Source organism: Cervus elaphus, chromosome 22 (genome assembly GCF_910594005.1).
Source record: "Cervus elaphus chromosome 22, mCerEla1.1, whole genome shotgun sequence".
In the NCBI taxonomy this organism is placed as follows: Eukaryota; Metazoa; Chordata; class Mammalia; order Artiodactyla; family Cervidae; genus Cervus; species Cervus elaphus.
In genome coordinates this window covers 30,928,875-30,956,015 of record NC_057836.1, presented here as the reverse complement: position 1 = coordinate 30,956,015, position 27,141 = coordinate 30,928,875, and positions in this window count along the sequence as shown.

Genomic DNA, 27,141 nt, shown 5'->3' with positions numbered 1-27,141 from the left:
TATTTTAGTCTACATAGTTCCCCTACCTCTCACACTACTGAATTTATTGAAATAGTCAGATTATTCATCCTTTATAGAATTGTACCTCTATTCTAGCATTGAATAATTGTTTTTCTGTGATTTTTAATCAGTATTTTAACTGAACTATAGTTGATTTATAGTGTTGCCTTAACTTCTTCTGTAGAGCAAAGTGATATATATATACATTTTTTATATTCTTTTCCATTATGGTTTACCATGTGAAAGTTAAAGTCACTCAGTCGTGTCTGACTGTTTGTGACCCCATGAACTATATGGTCTGTGGAATTCTCCAGGCCAGAATACTAGGGTGGGTAGCCATTCCCTTCTCCAGGGGATCTTCCCAACCCAGGGATCGAACTCAGGTCTTCCAGATTGCAGGCAGATTCTTTACCAACTGTGCTACCAGGGAAGCCCAAGAATACTGGAGTGGGTAGCCTATCCCTTCTCAGCAGATCTTTCTGACCCAGGAATCGAACCGGGGTCTTCTGTGTTGCAGGCAGATTCTTTATCTGCTGAGCTGCCAGGGAAGCCCATGGTTTACCATAGTATACTGAATATAGTTCTCTGTGCTATACTGTAGCACCTTGATGTTTATCTATTCTCTATATAAAAGCTACATCAGCTAAACCCCACCTCCCACTCCACCCCTCCCCTAAACCTCTCCCCCTTGGCAACCACCAACCTGTTCTCTATGTTTATGAGTTTTTCTGTTTCATAGGTTCATTTGTTTCATCTTTTAGATTCCAAATATAAATGATATCATATAGTATTTGTCTTTCTGACTGACTTCACTTACTATGATAATCTCTAGTTGTATCTATGTTGCTACAAATGGCATTATTTTGTTCTTTTTTATGGCTGAGTAGTATTCTATTGAATATATGAACCACATCTTCTTTATCCATTCATCTGTTTATGGACATTTAGGACATTTATGGACATTATTTCCATGTTTTAGCTATTGTGAATAGTGCTGCTATAAACATAGGACTACATGTATCTTTTAAATTTCAGTTTTGTCTGTATATATACCCAATAGTGGGATTGTTGGATCATATGATAATTTTATTTTTAGTTTTCTGAGAACCTCCATACTGTTTTCCATAGTGGCTGCACCAACTTGTATTCCCACGAACTGTGTAGAAGTGTTCCCTTTCCTTCATACCCTCTCCAGCATTTATTGCTTGTAGACTTTTTAGTGATGGCCTTTCTGACTGGTGTGAGGTGGTACCTCATTGTAGTTTTGATTTGCATTTCAGTGAGAAACTGTTATGTTTTGGGCATATTGCCCACATTAGTTCATTCAGTCTTTATGGTTATTCCAAAAAGGCTAATACACTCAAACAGTTAAGGTAAGTTACCAAATATCACACCATTAATAAGTTAGTTAAAAAGATCAGATTTTAAATACTACAAAAGATATATGGATATAAGTTTTCAACTCTTAAAAAAAGAAGCACTAACTAAAATGTCTCCTTTCTGTATAACTCTTTAATACAAAGTTTTAAAAAGATTTATGCTGTCTGATCAAAGGGGAGACCATGTTGCTAAGTTTGCCTTTTGAAGCCACATTGGAAGCTTCTGCCAGTGCTTGGTTAGATGTAGAGAGAAAAGAATTCTTCTTGCTCCTTGTCATCTACATACTTGACAGAACAAGACCTTTACAGTCAAGCATAATCACTCTTTGAGGATGTCAATGCTTTTATCTACCAAGAATAAACTAGTGTTGGTACATGTCAAGTAATTTTGTGAAACACAAGGTTTTGGTAACTTGAAGATAAATGGTATTAAATTATACTTTCCCCCGGATCAACATATCCTTCTCTGGCTTTTTTTTTTGTCGAAGACCATCCCCTGAATGTGCTCTTTAAACTCCTGTGAGGGCTTATTTAATTTATGGCCCGGAGAAACGTGTTAAGTATTAGAGAATTGTGCCAAGAGACTGCTTAACGGGGTTTTTGTTAACTGACCTGAAATTTTCTGGGCCTTTTACAAGACTTGACAATTTCAAACTGAATTTATTTTTGTTTATAATAGCCAGAAGAATCAAAGTGAAAGGGACCAAAGAGACCTCTGGAGCTAAGGTCTCTTTCTCATGTAGACAGTTTAATAGCTGCGTGTGAAATAACAGCATGCCATTAAAGATACTTTGGGAGGGCCGGTTTCACCCATAAAGCAGTAGATTTCCTGAGAGTATTGCAGAATGTTGCCATTGGCTCCTCACCGCTGGAAGGCTCCTCTTGGAATCCTACAAAACTGGCTCTCTGTGACTCCTCTTGAGCAAAGATCACATTCAGCAAATCGTAGGAAGGGACAATAGGTCACTGGCTCATGAAAAAATAGGTCTCTATCCTAGTGGTGTTCATGTCTTAAATAACTTTGAGCCCTTAAGGAACAATCCCTCTTTTTTTCCAACTTCCTGCCAGACTCTTTATCAGAGGAAATTAAATACCTATCCTTGCAATCTTTATGTCCTGAGTAAACAGTGTCCGGAAAATTGTGAAAAATCATAAAATACCAATTTTTCCAATGTTAGGAATTTTTGTGCTTCTTCACACATGACTTTTTTTATTTGAAGTTCAGGTTTTTTAAAAAAAAAAATTAAACTATAGTTGATTTATAACGTGCTAATTTCTGCTGTACAGCAAAGAGATTAAATCATTCTTCTTCATATTATTTTCCATTATGATTTATCACAGGATATTGAATATAGTTCCCTGTGCAATATACACTTCCCAAGTGGCACAGTGGTAAAGAATCTGCCGGCCTACACCAGAGATGCAAGAGACACGGGTTTGATCGCCGGGATGGGAAGATCCCCTGGAGTAGGAAATGGCAGTATCCGTGCCTAGAAAATTCCACTGACAGAGGCGCCTGGAGGGCCGCAATCCATGGAGTCACGAAGAGTCGGACACGACTGAACACATACGCACTTGCACACTCACACTATCCAGTATGACCTTGTTGTTTAACCATTCCATATAAAAGAGTTTGCAACTGCTAATCCCAAACTCTCAGTTCATTCCTCCCCAACCACCTACTCCCTTGGCAACCCCAAGTCAGTTCTCTATGTCTTACATTGCTTTTAATTCTTCTAATAATAATATTGACTAAGAAAACAGTAAATTGCCCCGGTTAAAGTGGCTATAAATTATGGATATTGATAGTGACTATTGTGTCAGTCACTCAGTGATGCCAACTCTCAGAGACCCATGGACTGTAGCCTGTCAGGCTCCTCTGGCCATGGAATTCTCCAGGCAAGAATACTGGAGTGGGTAGCCATTTCCTTCTCCAGGGGATCTTCCCAACTCAGGATTGAACCTGGGTCTCCTGCATTGCAGGCAGATTCTTTACCATCTGAGCCATTTATTAAACACATACTAATCGGAGAAGGCAATGGCACCCCACTCCAGTACTCTTGCCTGGAAAATCCCATGGACGGAGGAGCCTGGTAGGTTGCAGTCCATGGGGTCGAGAAAAGTTAGACGTAACTGAGCGACTTCACTTTCACTTTTCACTTTTATGCATTGGAGAAGGAAATGGCAACCCACTCCAGTGTTCTTGCCTGGAGAATCCCAGGGATGGGGTCGCACAGAGTCGGGCACAACTGAAGTGACTTAGCAGTACTTAACAGTAATCCTCATTATGGGCCAGGTACTAATTGTACAATTGGTGAACATATGACTTCAACCACCCTGAAAGATTTTAAAAGACTGGGGGAAAAGGAAATACAATAAAACTCAGCCCCATTTATGACTCACTCCAGATTATGATTTTAAATCATTGAACTGTTCAGCCTTCCCAAAATGAAGCTAGAAGACAAGGAGTGACCTCTTTTCTCCTTCCCTTCTCTAGAAATGCTATTTACAATCCTCTCACAATGCAAGAGAAGATGGGAGCTTAATACAGTCATATTTTATCAAACAGTGACTTTGGGAGGAAAGTAATGAAACTAACATCAACTCCTGGCAAAATTCTTACACATACAAAGCATATTGCTTATTCTCTTTTGCTCTTATCTGATAGAGAGTTAGGTGGATAGATAAATAAATAAATGCACACATATATTACAAACTACATATAACATTTAAATTATTACACATATATGAAAACATATACCAAAAAATTCTATAATGAAGGAACATTACATAAGCATTTATGGAGAAGTTACAAAATGTTTTCAATGGAGGAATGTATATTTATTAAGGGAACTCTGCCAAGAGCATTCATATTCTATTAGTAGTTGAAAGGAATATATTTTGATTCCATTTTATAAATGAGTAGCCTGAGGATGAAGTCTCTGGCACAAGGTCCCATGGGTACTAGAGCTAATCATCTAAACTAAAGCACCCTCTCACATTCTCAAATTGTCAACTTTCTTATCGTAATAACCTCACCATTTCCGGCTGATTTCCAACAGCTGTTTTTGTTATTGTTCTCGATGTTGTTTTCATTTCCTGCTCCCCATTTATGTAGAGATATTTTCAGAATAAATCTGCCTTTTCGCCAAGATCAATTTGTCCTACTTTAATTCTCACCAAATGGTATAATACGAGGTTGACTCTATTGTAATAGCTGCCAAACTCTGCTGACATTGAAATCACCTAGGAATCTGGAAAGACACACTCATGCTGTGTGCCCATTTGCAGGCATTCTAGTTTAATTAGTATGACTTGTGCTTGGGAAATCGGGGTGTTTTAAAGGTTCTATTTTAAAGTTTTAATGTAAATTGAAAAAAAAATAAAGTTTTAATGTAAATTGATACAGTCACTATGGGAAACAGTATGGAAATTCCTCAAATAACTAAAAATACAGTGCTATATGATCCAACAACCCCACTCCTGAGTATGTATTCATACAAAACTGTAATTTTGAAAAGAGTCATGCACCCCAGTGTTCACAGGAGTGCTAGGTACAATGGTAGAGACATGGAAGCAACCTAAATGTCTATCAGAAGAATGGATAAAGAAGATACACACACACACACACACAATGGAATACTGCTCGGCCATAAAAAGAATGAAATGATGCCATTTGCAGCAACATGAATGGACCTAGAGATTATCATGCTAAATGAAGTAAGTCAGACAGAGAAAGACAAATACCACATGATATCATTTATATGTGAAATCTAAAATGTGAAAGAAATGAACTTACCTACAAAACAAAAACAGACTCACAGACATCGAGAACAAATTTCCATCCTTGGCTAAATACCACTCCCCATCTAGTTTCCATATACACCAAAAGAGGAAAGCAGAGCTTTTTTAAAAAACCAAAAAAACAAAAAAAAGCATCCAATCATGGTGATGGGGCTTACCTTAAAATAGGACCATCAACCGTAAGTACATCCTTAGTGTGGCCAGTAGAATTCTACTCATTTCCTTAAAATTCATTTCCTCATACATTTTCCTAGTTTCTCACTTTGAACTGATGACTGACATACTTGTTCTGTAGAAAAATGAGTCAAATTGAGAGACAACATCTACATGGGTCTACCACCAAACCTACCACACCATCTTTTTGTGTGTTCATATGCTTATCTTCATTCGTGTGCCATGGATGAAGCTTCCACTTACATACTGAATTCCACCCCTCTCACTTACTTAAGGCCCTCATTCAGGTAATGCTCTTCTTTTTTAAAGAGATTATTTCTATTAGCATAGATATTAAAATATTGATAGGTCCTATTTAAAGAAAAAGAAAATTCTCTCTTGACTCCATGTCTCCCTCTAGCAACTGCCTCGTTTCTCTGACTTCACTGAAAAACTTCTCAAGTGTTGTTTCTTCTCACTGTCTTCATTTGCTCCGTAGTTACATTATTTCCTTGAATATCCCATTATTCTCTTGAACCCACTCTAGTTGGGCTATTGTCTCTGTACTGAAACAGCCTTTTACCTGGTCCACAAGGACGTCCCCATTTCCAAATCTGAAGTTCAAGTCTCAGTCCTCATTTTGACCTCAGCAGCATTTGAGACAATACATCTCCCCTTCCACCTTCAATCAGCTTCTCCACTCAGCTTCCAGAACTCCACATTCTTCTGTTTCCCTCCCTACCTTCCCAGTTACACCTTCTTGGTATCACTGTTGGTTCCTCCTCACCATCTTACACATGAAACTTTGGAATTCTTGTATTTCTACACTACTATTTTTCTCTGTACATTTATTCACAGGTCATTTCAGTCAGTCTCAGTTTATAATCACTATGGCAAGATGATTTGCAAATTTTTGTCTCCAGCCTGGGCTACTTCCCTGAACTCAACTCAGATATCTCATTGCTGACTCGACACTATCACTTGGATGCTCATAGTTGGATAGTAATAGCCTTCTCAGGCTATTTGTATGTTCAAAGCAAAGTCTTGGCAGCTGTGGATGTATGTCCATGAGGCCTACATTCCCGCACCTGGACTCAGAGGGGAAGGGCGAGAAGAACTGGAAGCTTTAGGCTAAAATGAAGGAGAAAAAAGATGAACCAGAGATACAAATAAAGTGTCTTGAAACTGACTAGAAGCCATGGAGTAAGATATGAGTTAATTATCAGCTGCTGCTCTAGGAACTGCTTCTGTGTCTTCACCTATTCAAAGAGCTTTTTTTTTTTCCTTTTTTTTTTTTTTTTGGTAAATCTCTATTCCTGATTTATTAAACTAAAAATAAAAGCTATGAAAAATATAAATAAATAAATCTTGGTTCCTTCCAACACCACCTACTCTTCCTGTAGTTGCATCTCAGTAACCTGCATTATGTTTCTTTCATTGCTTGGAACCAAAACTTTGGCTATCTTTTTCTCCCACACAGCACGTCCAGTCTATCAGCAGATTCTGTTGGGTACTCTTTTACTATGCATCTTGAATTTAAGTACTTACTACTTGCCCTATCACCACCACCCTGGTCTAAGCTACCATGGACTGCTGCCATTAACCCATCTGAGCTTACCTTTCCCACCACACTTACCCTTCAGTTTAACTTCCACCGGTGGCTGGAAGTCTCTTATTAAGATAGAAGATAAACCACGTCACTCCTCAGCTCTGTTCCTCCCGGGGATTCAGTCTCACTTAGAGTAAAAGAAAAGTTACTATATGGATGGACAAGCTCCTCCATTAGCTGCCCCTTTGTGATCTTTGACAACCCCCCCTTACCTCTCTCCCCCTCCCTCACCACTCTCCCCCTCCCTCAACAGTCTTCAGCTTCCCTCCCCTTCCTGCTGTTCCTCACCCTCAGATGTGACAAGCACTCTCTCATTTGATTTCACTTCCTCTTCTCTTTGTCCGGATTCTTTTCTTGCAAATCTACAGAGTTCTCTTCCTCACTGTCTTCAGGTCAATTCAGATGTTACTTCCTCAAAGGCACATCCCTGATCATTCTACATGAAAATTTACCCTGCTTTTTAAAAATCACTTATAGACACCAACACAATGCACCAGTCAATTTTTCTGTAAGGGCCAGGTTGGAAATATTTTAGGCTTTGGGAACCAAAGTTTTTGTGCCGTCATAACTACTTAACTTTGCAGTTAAGAAATGGGCCTGTAGTGAGAAATGGGCATGACTGTATGCTAATGAAACTATAATTACACAAATATGTGGTGGGCCAGGTTTGGTCTGTGAGCCATAATTTGTTAAGACATGCCTTACATAGTGCTTATTTCTTTCCTAAGTTCATCTTTTAGAATGTAAACTCATTGGCAAAGACTTCTCCATTTAATAGTGAGAGTGAAAAGTGTTAGTCACTCAGTTGTGTCTGACTCTTTGCAACCCCATGAACTGTAGCCCTCCAGGCTCTTCTGTCCATGGGCTTTCCCAGGTAAGAATACTGGAGTGGGTTGTCATTTCCTTCTCCAGGGAATCTTCCCGACTGAGGGATCAAACCTAGGTCTCCTGCATTGCAGGCAGGTTCTTTACGATTTGAGTCACCAGGGAAGCCCCCATTTAATACAAGATGGTCAATTAACACTTTAAAATAAATACTAAATGTGGCATAAATCTGCTTTTTTAAAATTGTTGCATCTCTTTCTGTGATATTCTGTCATGAGTTGATCAATACCAAAAGACAATATTTTCATCATTCAAGAGGTAATTGTGCATGTTTGGGTAGAAATTTCAGCAGTTTCTACCATGGAAATGTATTGTTAAAAAAAGAAAAATCAGTTAGTGGTCACTGGTAGATTTTTTTAATAAAAGTATAAAATCAATTCTTTGCATGTTTTCTGGTTAGGCACACTATTTTTATCTGGCATCTTCAAATTGCACTTTCTTAAAAAACAAAAATTGAATTGGATAATAAGCTGATCTATGTTTAATGTTCTAGAATAACATAAAATTGTAATTAAATATTTGCAATAGCAATCCATTTTTCTGAGAAAAGTTGTTTTCCCTCTAAATAAGGAAAACAGTCATTATTTCTAATTTCACAAACTGTAGAAGATGCACATGAGCTCAGCCTGTCAGATACACATCACGCCTGGAAATCAACACCAGTCTTGATATAGATGTTTCCAGTGGAAGACTGCTCCAAACACCATCAGAATCCCACTGCCATGAAATTCTAAATTGTTAGCTCAGAAACAGAGGAAACGCTTATGAGACTTAGCAACCAATCCTACTAGTTTGTTGGTATGGTGACTGTTTAATGGTCAGGATTGCCTCCAAAGATAGGTTCAGACTAAAGTCTATAATTTACTCAAGTTGAATTTTTCAGTAACATAAAAGTTTTCAATTTTTCAACTAATCCTGAAACTAAAGCAAAATATTTTCTTCCTGTGGTTATTTGATTTTATTTCCTATGTGTTCCTAAATTCTGTTTTTTTAAAAAAGACCTTCCTGGTATTCCTGACAGAAGCTGTTATGAGAAGATGTCAAGATAACTTATTTTCTTAAATTTCATAGAAAATGTGAGAAATTTTCATAGACTGTGAGTTCCCAAAACACAAAGTACTTCAGCATTTAATACTTTCCAAGTATACACAGCCATCAGTTAGATATTTTTGATTTGCTATTAGATCATGATTCATAAGAACATAAAATATGAATTAAGAAAAAGTTTCCTTCTTGATAAAAAGCTGTCTTTGCTTCAAAACTGTTGCTCAAAAGAAAAATAAATAAGTACACAGAATTATCCAAAATAATTGAATTGTTTTCTCATCTCAAGGTGCTGTTCCCCACGGTCACTTTTTGAAAATAAAGCTGCTTCTCTTGCACTGTCTCTGAACCTAAAAACTCTCTATCTAGGCCTTGGATTTTCATCTTATACTTTTCTAAAAACAAACATCCACTCTCTCAGTTTATAATACATATTTCTAAAGGAAAATAAACACATTTCATTCAGATGTTTGTGAAACCAACACAGACACTGTCATCCAAAGAGCAGAATTTATGGGAAAAAAAAGAAAAGAAAAGATGGTTCTGGGATCGTTCAAATCCCAAAGGAAGAGAAAGACACATATCACTTAGCAAAAATTCCCACCAGAAATAAATACACATGTATTTGAGACAACGAAAAGCTGAATGAAGCCCAAAAACAATAGACAGATAAGGAGGTTCAGATGAGTGAAAACTATTTTTTGTCATTTATATTATAATGTTATATCTAGATTCTGGGGGCAATTTTCCAGTGATAAATTTTTAAACTTTTGTCAAATATGAAAGTTGTTTAAGATATTTACTATTTTAATAAATGTTGGCTTAATGAGGGCCACCAATGTGTTAAAATGCCTCAGAATTAAAATACGTGCTTCAGTTTCTGGCTTTTGTTTTGAGATTTATTGATGAGAAAAAGCTCATGTTAGTATTCTAAAGAAAGGTAGAAGATGCGTAAAAGAAGAGCTGGTAAAGCTACTTTGGAAAGCCATTGTCAAAATGTTCTTTGCAGATGTAGGTCACCACCAACTGGACCCTACTTGCACCCTTGGACTAGGGTACAGGCTGGCAGTTAGCTATCTTTCAGCAAGGTTAGTCTAACTTGAAATAAAGAACATACAGAATGTTATAAACTTTTTCTTGGTGCATCCCAAATAATCCTAAAGGTTAATGCAATTCTATGCAAGAAAGAAAGATAGTGCTAAGTCATGTCTGACTCTTGCAATCCCATGAACTGTAGCCTGCCAGGCTCCTCTGTTCATGGGATTCTCCAGGCAAGAATACTAGAGTGGGTTACCATTTCTATCACCAGGGGAACTTCCTGACCCAGGAATAGAACCCAAGTCTCCCACACTGCAGGCAGATGCTTTACCAACTGAGCTGTATTGGAACCCCAATTCTATGCAAAATTCTAAACAAATATTTTAACTTGACAAATAATTCTAAACTTCCATAAAATTGAAATGGACACACACACACACACACAAACCAATGAATTTTTATAAAGAAAAAATACTAACATGAAGACTTTATCTCAGCATGTGTGAAAATTTACTATAAATTTACTATAATATATTTTCTGAAATTTACTATAATAATCAAAACTGAGGAGTTAAAACAAGGATGGACAGATCAGTGAAACACAATAGAGAGCCCAAGAATACATGTAGTTATATAAGAAATTGGTGTATGATACATGTATGATGAGTAAGAAAATATGTCATCAGCAAAAAAACTGCAAAAAATTTTAAAAAATGACAAATAGGGAAAAAGATTATCTTTTTGATACTCGTTTTTTAATAACCCATCATGAATATTCCCTTACAAATATTCACAAACATAAATAAATGGTTCTGGAAATTGATCAATTATTTGGGAGAAAAAAACAAATATTATTAATGATAACTCTAAGTGCATTATAAAGTTAAATATTAAAAATCTGAAGTAGAAATATCAAAGCTTTGAGAAAATGTAAATAAATATTTAATGCCTTATATGGTAAAGCTCACAAAGAAAAAATTATTAAATTCAGTTATTTACAAATTCAGTACTGTCAAAAATTTACATCTATGGGTTCAAATAATGTCCCTAACATATAATGAATTCTTATGAACTTGACAGCAACATATCACATGCCAAATTAAACTGGGGAAGAATTACAAATGGACAGTTCAAAGAAAGAATTTAAATGTCTATTAAGTAAAAGAAATCAATATTCTCCCTAATAAGCAAATCATGTAATTAAAAATAAGAAAAATTTTGCTTATAAAAAATTAAAAATATCTATGTACTCAATGACAATACTCGGAGCTGCAAAATGGAGTGAAAGAGCACTGATAATTTGTTAGAATTATAAATTGGTAAATATTTTCCAGAAGAAAGATACACAGATAAAACATTTAAGAAAATAAAATCACAACTGGAATAACTTAAATGTCCACCAAAAGGTAAATGGTCATTTATCATTAAATAAATGATCATTAGCAAGACTGTGCATTTGAATAATATTTCATAATAGAATATTCATGATGGGTTATTTTAAAACAAGTACCAAAATCACATGCAATATGATCCCAATTTGTTAATACACACATTTTCACAGGAAAAAAAAACATAAAAATAGGTAAATATATTACTTACAGTTTTTTTTTATCACTTCAGATTTGCCTTATTATCCTAGTATTTCCCAGAATACCCCAAATGCTCTGTGGGATCCATAGGGTCACAAAGAGTCAGACACGACTGAGTGACTAACACTTTCATAGGAGATGGTCCCTGTCAGGAAGGTGCTTATAATTTCACTCCACACAAGGTTATTCATAAAAGAAAATTCAAGTATGTATGACAGGACATATTCAAATATCAAAACGGAATAATTTGTATTTTGAAATTCAGAGGCTAGTGGATTAGAGTGAGCAAGGAAGAATGCCAGGGCTGGGTCTTGAAGGAAGATAAGAATTTGTTGAATGAGAAAAGATAGGTGACAGAGACTTAAGAAGGGACACTCAGGACGCGATGTGACTTTTCCAAGGGACAATGACAGCAATGTGTATGCCAATATACTGTTCTTCATACTCTTTATATTTTCCATGGTCATTTAAAAGTTGTAGGACATCTAGAAAACTAACAGAAATATGTTACTAACTTTTCAAACAGAGTATTTGAAAACTTTCATTTTCTGACAAGGATTCTAGAGTCACCTTTTTGACAAAGAGACAAAACTCACATTAAAAACTGACAATGACAGAAAGAGAAAGACAAACGCCATATGATAGCACTTACAGGTGGAATCTAAAAATATGACACAAATGAACTTATATGAAACACAAACAGACTCACAGATATAGAGAACAGACGTATAGTTGCCAAGGCGGGGGTGGGGGAGAGGTTGGCGTGGAGGGATGGATTGGGAGTTTGGGATTAGCAGATGCAAATTGGTATATATAGAATGGATAAACAACAAGATTCCACTATATAGTACAGAGATCCTGGGAAACACTGGGTTGGAAAAGAGTATAAAAAAGAAAGTAAAAAAATGACTAATGAGGTATTTAAATGCATGAGCATTCTAAAATTTTTTCACAATTATAGATAGGCAACAATTTTGGCTTTGGGACTCTATCTAAATTCCTTAAAGACGCATGGAAAGATCCATTACTAAAAAGTAGCTGTGAAGAGCAAGACTCATATATGTGCTGTGCAGAAAAAGACAAAACTTTCCCATGACCTAAAGAGACTCTGCAGAATGACCACAGATGGTTTATACCAGAAAAGCTGGAAAAATTATATGAAGTCTTGTGAAAAATCTTAGCTCGGAAAAAAGTAAAAGGGAGCAAATAAATAAGAGGTCACTGGCAACCTCCAAATTAAAAGAGGTCTCTACGAATCAGCCTCTCTGAGATTTTAACATATGGGCTTTAAATCACAATGATCTGGGAGAGATGAAAATCAAAATGAGTTCCAAATCCCTGAGTTTTATTATCCCATTGTTACACACTAGGGAGACTTATGGGAGCCTCTCCCATAATTGTTTTGACTGTAGTAAAGAAATGACTTGTTCTCGCTAGATCTTTTTATAAGGAAGCAATGCATTATGCCAGGAAGAATGCTGAGTGAATGGTGGGTGACCAGAACTGTAGCTGTCCTGATATCTATGGGATATCTAGGGAAATGGCATTGAATACTTGACCTGACAGAGTTTTCACTTGCAGAACCTGTAGTTTAAAAGACAGTGATTGCAACTAAAATAACACAACCAGTTCTAAGCAGACTGTAAAAATCTTGTTCAGTAGTATAAATCAGATTGTTCAAAATTAGGAGATTCCAGTTGAATTCATAAAAGTCTGAACAGTGGGAAATACTCCGTAGACTACCAGGAAAAGCCTAACGGTTCCTGGGCTCATAGATTGTATTTTATTAGAGCCAAAAGTCTCCTGGCCTGTCCCCCTTTTTTCTTTTCTTTTCCTTTTTGATTTTATAGATTTTTAATGTTAATATCAACCCCCTTTATTTGATAATAATAGCATTCTCAAGTCAAATGCCATCTCATATCAGCCTTGAGGTAAAAAAATATTTCATTTATAAGACTTCCCAGGTGACTCAGTGATAAAGAATCCACCTGCAATGCAGGAGATGCAGGAGATACGGGTTCGACCCCTGGGTCAGGAAGATCCCACGGAAGAGGGAATGGCAACCCACTCCAGTATTCTTGCCTGGAAAACCCCATGGATAGAGGAGCCTGGTGGGCTCCAGTCCATGGGGTTGGGAAGAGTCAGATGAGCAAATGATAATTTGAAGTAAATGATAACTCTATGAGATATATAACATTTTACAGATAAAATAACTTCAGGCATGAGAGAAACTAAGTCCCTTGTCAGAGATGAGACAATCAAGCGTCAGAGCTGGAAACTGAGCCCACGGTCGCCCACGCTGGAGTCTGCCTCTTAAGAAGCAGTCCTCTGCCTCCTCCAGTCTGAACGGGCTGAAACCCAGTTGGGGCAAAGAACAAGTAAGCACCTTCTAAATAAGCACTTGGAAGGATCAATGTCATTAAAAAAAAAAAAAAAAGAGTAAGTACATTGAATTCCCATCAGAAAGTATGGAAACTGAGGCACAACCAAATAACAACTTATTAGAAAAATCCACGTTTTAAAACTCACTTTAAAATTTCAGAGATGTTTTGTGTAATTGAAGATACAACCTCAAATTATCAATGCTTGCTCTTTTTATGGTAAATGATGTGGAAGCAATGGCACAATTTTCTTCACTCCCTTTTAATGAAAACTCAATAAAAAAAAACAAGTTTTGCATAGAGGAACATTTTAAGAGATTGTGATTAAGACAACACACACTGCAGTTAGCTGGGCTGAGCAGAATCGTGGTCCCAAGACTTATTGGCTATGACATGTTATTTTAGTCATTGCTTTATCCTGAATGCCTAGAAAAGGGGCTGACACCTAATAAACTGGTAATAAAAGTTTATTGAATTTTTAGCACTTAATTCATTTTTTTCCAGAAAATGGGAACTTGGTCTCTCTCTCACAGACACACACATTACACAAGCACACACCCAAACACACACATACAAAATCGAGACTTTTAAGTATAGTGCAACATATCAATTTTGTTCTTTTCTTTTTCTTTCTCAGTCATTTTTAAGAATAACTGCTTCTCCTGGGATAGTAATATTTGTAGAACATCATTAAAGCTATGTTGAGAATATTTTAACCATAGATTTGATGGACATGAGTAAGAAATTCATATTTTGAAGTCTAAAGGAGCTGTTTTGCCTACGTTGATCACATTAAATGAAACACATATTTCACTCCACTCTATGGTCCCACAGGCCTGTCTGATCAAAATGTCTTTAACTAACATTTATTTTTCTGAAAAAAAAGCAAAAAATATTGACAAAATGCTTGGATGGCATCTCAGAGTCCCAGTGAAGGTCACAGTCCCTAAGCCAAGCTCTGATATCGGCTCTTCTGAGCACTGGCAGCATTCAATACAAAACTAAAAATCATATAAAGAAACTAAATATTTCAAAGCATCCATAACCACCATAACGAATAACTTATATAATGTCTAGCCCTGGGTCAGGAAGATCCCTTGGAGAAGGGAATGGCAACCCACTCCAGTATGCCTGCCTGGAGAATTCTATGGACAGAGGAGCTTGGCAGGCTACAGTCCATGGGGTCACTGCAGCTTTTTGTTTTTGTTTTTTTTTTAATATGGAAGACAGGAAAATTGAAAGTTCTATTTAGTGAAACATGCGTTAACTTTAAGGGTTTTTATGGAGCCCTACACTAAAGTCACAGGATAGAAATCTCTGGAACTGACCAAGCCCCATAGCAACTGTTGCAGGAGCTCCGGATCTAAACCCGGCAGTTCCCTGACCCCATACTATGTAAAATACCCACCATACTATCCACCCTTCAGCATCCTAACCAATCACCTAATGTCACCATTCCAGTAGGAATTGTCTGTCTTGAGGCTATAAATATTGGCTGCAAGCCTGCAAAAGTGTTCAGCTCTCCAATGAGCCGGTCCGCTGTTTTAACAGTGTCTCCCAATCTAATAAACTTCATTCTCCTCTCATTCTGCCTCAAGTCTGGAAATTCTTTTCCAACCTAAGTATGGACCATGACATTGTTGACTGCCTATTTAAATTTGCATTTTCTTTTTACTGCAATTCCAATAATAATTAGACTAGTCAATTCCTCTCAAACTACAAGACTAAGAGAGTTCGATTCTATCCTCACTTTATTACTAGCAAGCTGAACAATTTAGCACAAATAATTTGACCTTCTTCAACCTTATTTTCTTCATATTTAACTAAGACAGTTGGAATAGAAAATTCCTAAAGGCCTTTTTAGTTCTAGAATGCTATGAGTTTTCAGGCTAAAGACAAAAATGAGATCTAAAAGATGCACTGTATTATAAACACTCATTAAATGTTTTAATTTGTTTTTTCAATAATGATGGTCAATATGTATTGAGCCAGGCACTTCTCTAACACTTCATGTATATAAACACTTTTAATCCTTCCAGTATCTTCATAAGATAAGCACTGCTGGTATCCTGATTTTATAAATAAGATAAGAAAAGCACAGTGATCGCAAAGCTAGTGGCCAGGCATTGTAGATGAGATTCAAACCCAGGCCATCTGGCTCAGACCTCATGTGTTGAAGCACTCTGTCTGTAACTCTCCTAGAGCAAATTCCAAAACACTCGTCCTGTTCCAAACAAGGGAAGACCCCACCCCTGGCCACCCCCGCTGTTGGTATGGATTCCATTAACGTAGAATGTCGTGACTTCTGAGAAATGCTTTTTCTGGTAGAGAAAAGTAGTTTGAAAGTTAAAGTTGATTTTTCCCCCCAGAGCATGCATGCATGCTCAGTTATATCCAACTCCTTGCGACCCCATGGACTGTAGCCCACCAGACTCCTCTGTGCATGGGATTCTCCAGGCAAGAATACTGGAGTAGGTTGCCATTTGCTCCACCAGGGGATCTTCCCGACTCAGGGATCAAACTTCTGTCTCCTGCACCTCCTACATTGCAGGCAGATTCCTTACCACTGAGCCACCTGGGAAGTTCATTCCCCAGACAGCAATATACATATCCCCAGACTCTATCTTTTATGTATTTTCTCTAGCTTTTAAATTATGTACCTGGTTTGGGATTTAAAAGCAATGCTGATATAAAAATAATTTGTTCTTTGTGTCAAGACACGCAAAAATGAATGCTGTGTAATTACCTCAATCCTATAAAGAAGATTCTTTGAAAATATGAGTATTGGTTTTTTAAAACATAACTGCTATTTGTTCTGGCCAAGGCTATTATAAAATATGGGCTAGGTGAAGGAGAAAAATTGTGCTGACAGCAAGTTGCACATACCTATAAATATATTAATGTGTACATGTGTGTATTTATAAATTTGAATTATCAAAAATAGTAGACATCAGCTAAAGTGCTAGCCTATTATCAGCACGTCCTAAGGAAAAAATAAATTAGTAAGATTTTAGGTATCCATATATGTTTGAAAACTTGTATGTACTTACTGAGGGAAGTTCATTAGGTCTAATTCAGAGTAAGTCAAAAACATGTTGAATTTACTCTGTAACAACAGACGTGGGCTTCTGCCATTCTGATACAGGACAAGAGGACTATGAAAGAACAGCGATGCTGGTCATTCTCTGGGGGTAAATTACAGGTGGAAATTAAAGAGCTACCTAATCTCTTCACCACCTCCATCGTGGGCAGGCCATGATCCTGCTGCTGCTGAATGGAACTCTGAATGATAGAAGTAGGGGAAACTTCAGATGGTAATGAAAGAAGCTATGTGCCTCACCCCACACTTCCCAAAGAAGGCAAATACATTTTCTACTGGGAAAGGCATGTAAAAAGAATAAATTATGAATCAGAAACCAAGATCATATTATTTATAACTGCCAACTAAAGAATTTAAGATAAAAAAGAAAACCTTGGCAATGACCTAGAGATTGTCATACTGAGTGAAGTAAGTCAGACGGAGAAAGAAATATTGTATGACATCCCTTATATGTGGAATCTAAAAACAAATGATACAAATGAACTTATTTACAAAACAGAAACAGACTCACAGCCTTAGAGAAGGAACTTATGGTTCCCAAGGGGAAAGGAATAGTGGAAGGCAGAATTAGGGAGTTTGGGATGGACATGTACACACTCTGCTATATTTAAAACGGCTAACCAGCAAGAACCAATGTATAGCACAGGGAACTCTGCTCAGTGTTATGAGGCAGTCTGGATGAGAGGGGAGTTTGGGGAGAATGGATATATGTATATGTAAGGCTGCGTCTCTTTGTTGTCCATCTGAAGCTATTACAACATTGTTAGTCAGCTATATTCCAATATAAAATGAAAAGTTAAAAAAAAAAAAAAGAAACAAAGGAAAAAAGAAAACCTTTGCAATACTGAATCAAAATATGCTTCCTCTCTTGACATTTTAGTCACACAACATCTAATTATCTATATTATCTTAATAAATGTATACAATATGAAACCAGTGTGGGTACTCAATAGCTTCTAATCAATATTTTAAATAATATACTATCAGTTATGATTTATTACAATGCTTTCACTCTTCTGGGTTATTTCCTTCTGACTAACATTTTATAAAGGGGGAAAAAAAAATACCGGAGGGCTCAAGACCATATACAGTATGATTCCATTTACATGATGTACAAGAAGGTAAAATTAATCTACATTATAGAGGCTAGATAAGAGCTTGGAAGGTTATCTTGTAAAGAAAGAATGCATAGAAGAGGTTTCTAGGGTTCTTGTAAAGTTCTGTTTCTTGATCTGGTTGTTGAATATCTGGATGTGTTTAAATCATCAGGCTTTCATAATAAATACACATTTGGTATATATGCTATACTTTGAAAGTTAAAAAAATAAATTTTATTCCTAGGCACTAGCATCTATCAGAAATCATACTTTTTAAAAAACATTCTTCATACCTATTAGACAGGCTAATTTTAGAAATTGGCCATACCAAGTGCTGATGAAGATATGGGACATTTGGAACTTTTATGCATTGCAGTTAGGAATGCAAAATAGTACAGTTTGGGAGTTTCTTATAAAGTACATGGCCCAGCAATCTCTCTCCTAGGTATTTACACTAGGCAAATAAAAAATTATGTGTGGATGAAAAGCTATACACAAATGTTGATAGCAGCATTATTCACAATCACTCAAAACTAGAAGCAACCAAAATACCCCTCAAGGGGTGAGTGCATAAATAAGTGCTGGTGTATTTATATAATGAAACACTCCTCATTAATTAAAAAAAAAAGCCACACGTGTAATGACACAGATAAATCCCTAATGCCTGACCCTGAGTAAAAGAAGTCAGCCTCAAAAAGGTACACACTATGATTAAGTTTGTATGACATTTTGGAAAAGGCAAAACTACAGTGATGACAAATAGATACCTAAGAGTTAGAAGTAAAGAGTTAGAAGTAAATGGGGTGTGACTACAAAAAAGTGGCATGGGGGAAGTTGAACAGGTGATAGATTTACTTCTGCTTTATTATTATGGAGATGATTAGGCAAATTTAGGCATGAAAACTCAGATAACAACCATGCACCACTGAAATTTTGAAATTTATTACATAAATTTTTTTTCATTTATTTTTACTAGTTGGAGGTTAATTACTTTACAATATTGTAGTGGGTTTTGTCATACATTGACATGAATCAGCCATGGATTTACATGTATTCCCCATCCTGATCCCCCCTCCCACCTCCCTCTCTACCCGATCCCTTTGGGTCTTCCCAGTGCACCAGGCCAGAGCACTTGTCTCATGCATCCCACCTGGGCTGGTGATCTGTTTCACCATAGATAATATACATGTTTCGATGCTGTTCTCTCGAAACATCCCACCCTCGCCTTCTCCCACAGAGTCCAAAAGTCTGTTCTGTACGTCTGTGTCTCTTTTTCTGTTTTGCATATAGGGTTATCATTACCATCTTTCTAAATTCCATATATATGTGTTAGTATGCTGAAATGTTCTTTATCTTTCTGGCTTACTTCACTCTGTATAATCGGCTCCAGTTTCATTCATCTCATTAGAACTGATTCAAATGAATTCTTTTTAATGGCTGAGTAATATTCCATGGTGTATATGTACCACAGCTTCCTTATCCATTCATCTGCTGATGGGCATCTAGGTTACTTCCATGTCCTGGCAATTATAAACAGTGCTGTGATGAACATTGGGGTGCATGTGTCTCTTTCAGATCTGGTTTCCTCAGTGTGTATGCCCAGAAGTGGGATTGATGGGTCATATGGCAGTTCTATTTCCAGTTTTTTAAGAAATCTCCACACTGTTCTCTATAGTGGCTGTACTAGTTTGCATTCCCACCAACAGTGTAAGAGGGTTCCCTTTTCTCCACACCCTCTCCAGCATTTATTGCTTGTAGACTTTTGGATAGCAGCCATCCTGACTGGCGTGTAATGGTACCTCATTGTGGTTTTGATTTGCATTTCTCTGATAATGAGTGATGTTGAGCATCTTTTCATGTGTTTGTTAGCCATCTGTATGTCTTCTTTGGAGAAATGTCTGTTTAGTTCTTTGGCCCATTTTTTGATTGGGTCGTTTATTTTTCTGGAATTGAGCTGCAGGAGTTGCTTGTATATTTTTGAGATTAATCATTTGTCTGTTGCTTCATTTGCTATTATTTTCTCCCAATCTGAGGGCTGTCTTTTCACCTTGCTTATAGTTTCCTTTGTTGTGCAAAAGCTTTTAAGTTTAATTAGGTCCCATTTGTGTATTTTTGCTTTTATTTCCAATATTCTGGGAGGTGGGTCATAGAGGATCCTGCTGTGATTTATGATTAAAACTCTCCAGAAAGCAGGAATAGACGGAACATACCTCAACATAATAAAAGCTATACATGACAAACCCACAGCAAGCATTACCCTCAATGGTGAAAAATTGAAAGCATTCCCCCTGAAATCAGGAACAAGACAAGGGTGCCCACTCCACCACTACTATTCAACATAGTTTTGGAAGTTTTGGCCACAGCAATCAGAGCAGAAAAAGAAGTAAAAGGAATCCAGATAGGAAAAGAAGAAGTGAAACTCTCGCTGTTTGCAGATGACATGATCCTCTACATAGAAAACCCTAAAGACTCTACCAGAAAATTACTAGAGCTAATCAACAAATATAGTAAAGTTGCAGGATATAAAATTAACACACAGAAGTCCCTTGCATTCCTATACACTAACAATGAGAAAACAGAAAGAGAAATTAAGGAAACAATACCATTCACCATTGCAACGAAAAGAATAAAATACTTAGGAGTATATCTACCTAAAGAAACAAAAGACCTATACATAGAAAACTTTAAAACACTGATGAAAGAAATCAAAGAGGACACAAACAGATGGAGAAACATACCGTGTTCATGGATTGGAAGAATCAATATTGTCAAAATGGCTATACTACCCAAAGCAATCTATAGATTCAATGCAATCCCTATCAAGCTACCAACGGTATTTTTCACAGAACTAGAACAAATAATTTCACAATTTGTATGGAAATACAAAAAACCTCGAATAGCCAAAGTAATCTTGAGAAAGAAGAATGGAACTGGAGGAATCAACCTGCCTGACTTCAGACTCTACTACAAAGCCACAGTCATCAAGACAGTATGGTACTGGCACAAAGACAGAAATATAGATCAATGGAACATAATAGAAAGCCCAAAGATAAATCCACGAACCTATGGACACCTTATCTTTGACAAAGGAGGCAAGGATATACAATGAAAAAAAGACAACCTCTTTAACAAGTGGTGCTGGGAAAACTGGTCAACCACTTGTGAAAGAATGAAGCTAGAACACTTTCTAACACCATACACAAAAATAAACTCAAAATGGATTAAAGATCTAAATGTAAAGCCAGAAACTATAAAACTCCTAGAGGAGAACATAGGCAAAACACTCTCCAAAATTTATTATATAAATATTCTAAAATAATTAGAAATAAAGTAACCTTACTAATGGCAACAAAAATATCAAGTGCCTAGGAATAAATCTAACAAAAGAGAAGCAAGCCTACTGGAGAAAATAATATATAATGTTTATTGAAAGACATTAGAGAGTATGTAAATTAAAGGAAAGATATATAAATGATTCAGAAGATTCAATATGATAAAGATGTGAAGTGTCACCAAATTGATCTGAAGAATTAGTACTTTCCTAATAAAAATACCAAATGGCAACCCACTCCAGTACTATTGCCTGGAAAATCCCATGGACGGGGGAGCCTGGTAGGCTGCAGTCCATGGGGTAGCAAAGAGTTGGACACGAGTGAGCAACTTCATTTTTTCATTTCAGGATTTTTTTTTTTACTTATTTGATAAGATGGTTAAAATTTACATGGCAGAGAAATGGTTGAAAAATAAGCCAACTTGCTTCTAAATAAAATAAAGTTAATAAACTCATTCTATTTGTAAATAAAACAATATAAAGCTATGGTAACAAAGACTGAATATTGATGCAGTGCTATAAAAAGAACAGTAGAACAATATAATAAGCCTCCAAAAGATCTCATGTATATAGATGAATTATAAGAGAATGAGATTGTATATCAGAGGAGAAAGTATAGACCTTCAATAAAAGAGTTAAGGGCAATAAATTTGTCTCCTTACTGTCATGATAACAAAAGGATGGGTAAAAGTCACTGTTAAAAAAAAATCACTCTGTAAAAGAACAAAGATAGAGGACTACACTATCTGACTTCAAGACTTACTACTTAAAGCTACAATAATTGAGAGAGTATTGTATTGGTGTCAAAATAGACAAATGGACCAATGGAACGAGATGGAGTTGACAAATGGATGCACAGATCTATATGGTAAATTGATTTATGACAAAGCTGCCAAGGTTTCTAATGAAGAAAAGACAATCTTTTCAACAAAGGGTGCAGAAACAGTAGGACCTTTGTATTAAAAAAAAAAAAAAAGAATGAACTTCAATCCTTAATTTTGCATCATAAGCAACAATTAACTCAAAATGGACCATAGACCTATTTAAAACCTAAATCTATAAATCTTCTAGAAAAAAAATTGTAGGAAAGAAACTTTGGGACCCTGGGTTAGGCTATAATTTATTAAATATAACTCCAAATACACAATACATAGAACAAACTGATACACTGGACTTCATCAAAATTAAAAATGCCTATTCTTTGAAAGAGAATAGAATAAAAAGGCAAGCCAAAGACATGTTTCCAGGCACTTACAACTCCCAAAACTTGATAATAAGAATTTAAATGTCATTAAAAATGTATAAATTTGAACAGACACTATAAAAATATATATACGCAAAGGATACATTAAAAGATGCTCAACATTACTGTCCACTGCTGCTGCTGCTTTGTCATATCAGCCGTGTCCAACTCAGTGCGACCCCATAGATGGCAGCCCACCAGGCTTCCGTCCCTGGGCACTAGGGACATGAAAGTTAGAGATATGTAAAGGTACCACTATGCATCTATTAAAACATAAAAAAAGTCTTAAAACTGACCATGTCGAGTGTTGGCAAGGATGTGATGCCTGGAACTCTCACATACTACTGCTACAAATGCAAAATGACACAACCACTTTGGAAAATAATTTAGCATTTTAAATTAAATGATGCTTGCTCCTTGGAAGAAAAGCTATGACCCACCTAGACAGCATATTAAAAAGCAGAGACATTACTTTGCCAACAAATATCCATCCAGTCAAAGCTATGGTTATTCCAGTAGGCATGTATAGATATGAGAGTTGCACTATAAAGAAAGCTGAGCACCAAAGGGTTGATGCTTTTGAGCTGTGGTGTTGGAGAAGACTCTTGAGAGTCCCTTGGACTGCAAGGAGATCCAACCAGTCAATTCTGAAGGAAATCAGTCCTGAATATTCATTGGAAGGACTGATGCTGAAGCTGAAACTCCAATACTTTTCCACCCGATGCAAAGAACTGACTCATTTGAAAAGATCCTGATGCTGGGAAAGATTGAAGGCAGGAGGAGAAGGGGAAAACAGAGGATGAGATGGTTGGATGGCATCACCGACTCGATCGACATGAGTTTGAGTAAACTCCAGGGGTAGGTGATGGACAGGGAAGCCTGGTGTACTGTGGTCCATGAGGTCACAAAGAGTCGGACATGACTGAGTGATTGAACTGAATTCAATAAAATTAAACATATATCTATCATATGATTAAGGCATTCCACTCCTAGGTATTTATCCACGAGAAATAAAAGCATGTATCTAAACAAAAACATATGCACAAATGTTCATAGCATCTTCATGTGTTATAGCTAAAAACTAGATACAACCCAAATGTGCATCAACAATTGAATGAATGAATAATTTGTAGTAAAAACATCCAATTGAATTCTATTCAGCCAAAGAAAAAATGAACTTGTTATATACCATAACAGTAGATAAATCTCAAATTAATTATGCTGAATGAAACAAACCAAACAAAAAAGAGTACATGCTGTACGATTCCATTTTTATGAAAGCCTAGAAAATGCAAAATAATCTACAGTATAGCAAGAAGGTCAGTGCTTGCCTGGGAATAGAGGAGGTTGGAACAGGATGCAAGGGACAGATTACAAAAAGTATAAGGGAATTTAAGGTGTTTTAGTATATTTATCTTGCCTGGAAAATCCCATGGACTGAGGAGCCTGGTAGGCTGCAGTCCATGGGGTCGTGAAGAGTCGGACACAACTGAACGACTTCACTTTCACTTTTCACTTTCATGCATTGGAGAAGGAAATGGCAGCCTGCTCCAGTGTTTTTGCCTGGAGAACCCCAGGGATGGGGGAGCCTGGTGGGCTGCCGTCTATGGGGTCGCACAGAGTTGGACACGACTGAAGTGACTTAGCAGCAGCAGCAGCAGTATATTTATTATCCTGATTTTGTTTATGATTTCCATATGTGCATATGTTAAAATTTACCAAATCATACTCTGCATTAGTTTTCTTTTTGGCTGCATGGGGCCTTTATTGCAGTTCACGGGCTCTGTTGCTCCACAGCGTGTGGGATCTTAGTTTCTGGACCAAGGATTAAACCCATGTCCTCCCCTGCGTTGCCAGGCAGATTCTTAACCACTGGACCACCGAGTAGGTCCCCTGTGTAAGTTTTCTATTGTTGCATAACAAATTGTCACAAACCTAGTGGTTTAACATGACACTAATTTAATATTTCACCATTTCCATGGGTCAGAAGTCCTAGTCAAAGTATGGGTTAACTGGGTCAAGATCTCACCAGGCTTAAATCAAGGTGTCAGCTATAACTGTTATCTCATTGAAAAACTGGGGTCTAAGAATTCAGTGCCTTGTGGTTTCAGGATTAAGGTCTCTGTTTTCTTACTGGTTGTCAACCAGGGGTTCTCTTAGCTCCTAGAGACTGAGAGTTCTAGTCATGTGACCCTTTCACACATAGATACTTACTTCTTCAAAGCAATCAGGAGAATCTCCCTCCAGTCTATCCTGATAGAGTCTTCTATAACACAATCTCAGCATGATGATCTCATCGTATTCACAGGTCCTGCCCAAGCTCAAGGGAGGATTTTTAGTCAGCTGGGCTGCCATAACTAAATGCCATAGATTGGATGGCTTAAACAACAGAAATTATTTTCTCATAGTACCAGAGCCTGGGAAGTCCAAGATCAGGGCTGATTTGGTTCCTGATGAGAGCTCTCTTCCTGGCTTGCAGATGGTTGCTTTTTTTATTATGTCTTCACTTAGCTTTTCTCCTCTCTCTTTCTTCCTGTTTCTCCTAAGGCCACTAATCCCACTAGAAGGTTCGAATCCTTAGGGCCTAACTGAATACTAATTACTCCCAAGGGGCCCATCTCCAAATACCATCACATTAGGGGTTAGAACTTCAACATATGAATTTTGTGGAGACACATTCAGCCCATAACAGAGGGTATTATATAGGGTTTGTACACTAAGAAGTGGAATCTTGGAGCCATCAGAGAGGGCTGTCTACTACATATTTTCTAAATACACACAGTTTATGTCAACAGAAGACATCAATATAAAAAAAGAAGAAATTATATAAGGGGAAGAAAATTAGATTAACCTCAGACTTTTTGAAGTAATGTTTTATTACTTAATACAAAATCGTGCAATACAAAATATAGAGCAATATTTTAGATACTCAAAGAAAATTATGTGAGCTACAGATTTTATACCTCATAAAACTCATATTCAAATATAAAGGGCACAAGCAAATTTTTATCAACATGCAACAACTCAGGGAATATTGTTTCTATTTGCTTCATTAGAAATCTACTACAGATTGTACTTTAGACAACCAAAATGAATAGAAAATTATCAGCATTAGAGCAGATAATGCGTATTAAATATATACAGTAGTTACTTGTAGAACTGACAGTGAGAAAAAAAAGAGAGTATAATATATAAAGTCAGTGAAGTTATAAAAATATTGGGTTTAATGTATAAAACATATTCAAAAAATGGTTTTAAAATCCTTAGCAATTTTTAATCATAATGGTTTTAGTATGCTATTTTAAGACTATTCTCTTTGTAACATAGGATAAAGTAATAGGGTAATTATGGGAAATTCTAATTTTACTTTCTCCTGTATTCATGAGAACTGGGATACTTGATGTGGGAGAGAGTGGTTACAGTTAAGTAAAAACAAATAAACATAACCCACCATATGCATGCGTGCATGCTCAGTCGCTTCAATCCTGTCTGACTCTTTGCTACGCTATGGACTATAGCCTGCCAGGCTCCTCTGTCCATGGGATTCTCCAGGCAAGAATACTGGAGTGGGTTGCCATGTCCTCCTCCAGGGGATCTGCCTGACCCAGGGATCCAACCTGTGTCTCTTATGTTTTCTGCATTGGCAGATGGGTTCTTTACCACTAGTGCCACCTGGGAAGCCCACTAGATGCCAGGAGCACTCCCAAGTTGTGACAATCAAAGATTGCTAAAATGAGGGGTAGGCGAAATTACTCCTAGTTAAGATTAATTGATCTAGAAAAAGCACATGCTACTTCTGATATTTTCCTACTGCCTAGAATTTAGCTGTACAGTAGCCCAACAATGTAACAAGCTGGATAGCCATGCCCATCTAAAAGTTGGGAATTCTACTGTAAGAAAGAGAGGGAGAGAATGAATGTTTGGGGGCAACCAGTAGTCTCTACATCTGTTTCAGGCATGTGCACCATCAAATTTCTGAAGTCCCATCTCATGTCTGAGATGCCAGCTCAGAATACACAATGGGGTTGGCTTTGGAGAGGAGAGAACAAGGGTGGTTGCCAGGAGGAATTTCTGGGGTCCTTAGCCAGAATTCAAAATCTATATATAGTACATGATTCAAAACAGAAGAAAGAAAAAAGAGAACGCTGATTAGAGATCTGAGGGAATCCCAGTTTGCCACCCATAGCCCAACCCTTGAAGTGAAGAATTAGATCAGTTTTATATAAGAGTTTTTAAAAATTCAAACTGCAACAAAGTTGGCCTGGCTTTTCCTTAAGCCTCCCAGAACAAAACCAAAAATGAAATACCACACCCGCACAGACCTTCCCACACCTGAATTTTAAGTGGAAATATATTGACATGATTTTCTAAACTAGTGTATGTAAATGTGTATGCACACACATATGTCTATGTGTATATACACTCGGGGCTTCCTCGGTGGCTCAGTGGTAAAGAACCTGCCTGCAATGCAGGAGACACAGGAGATAC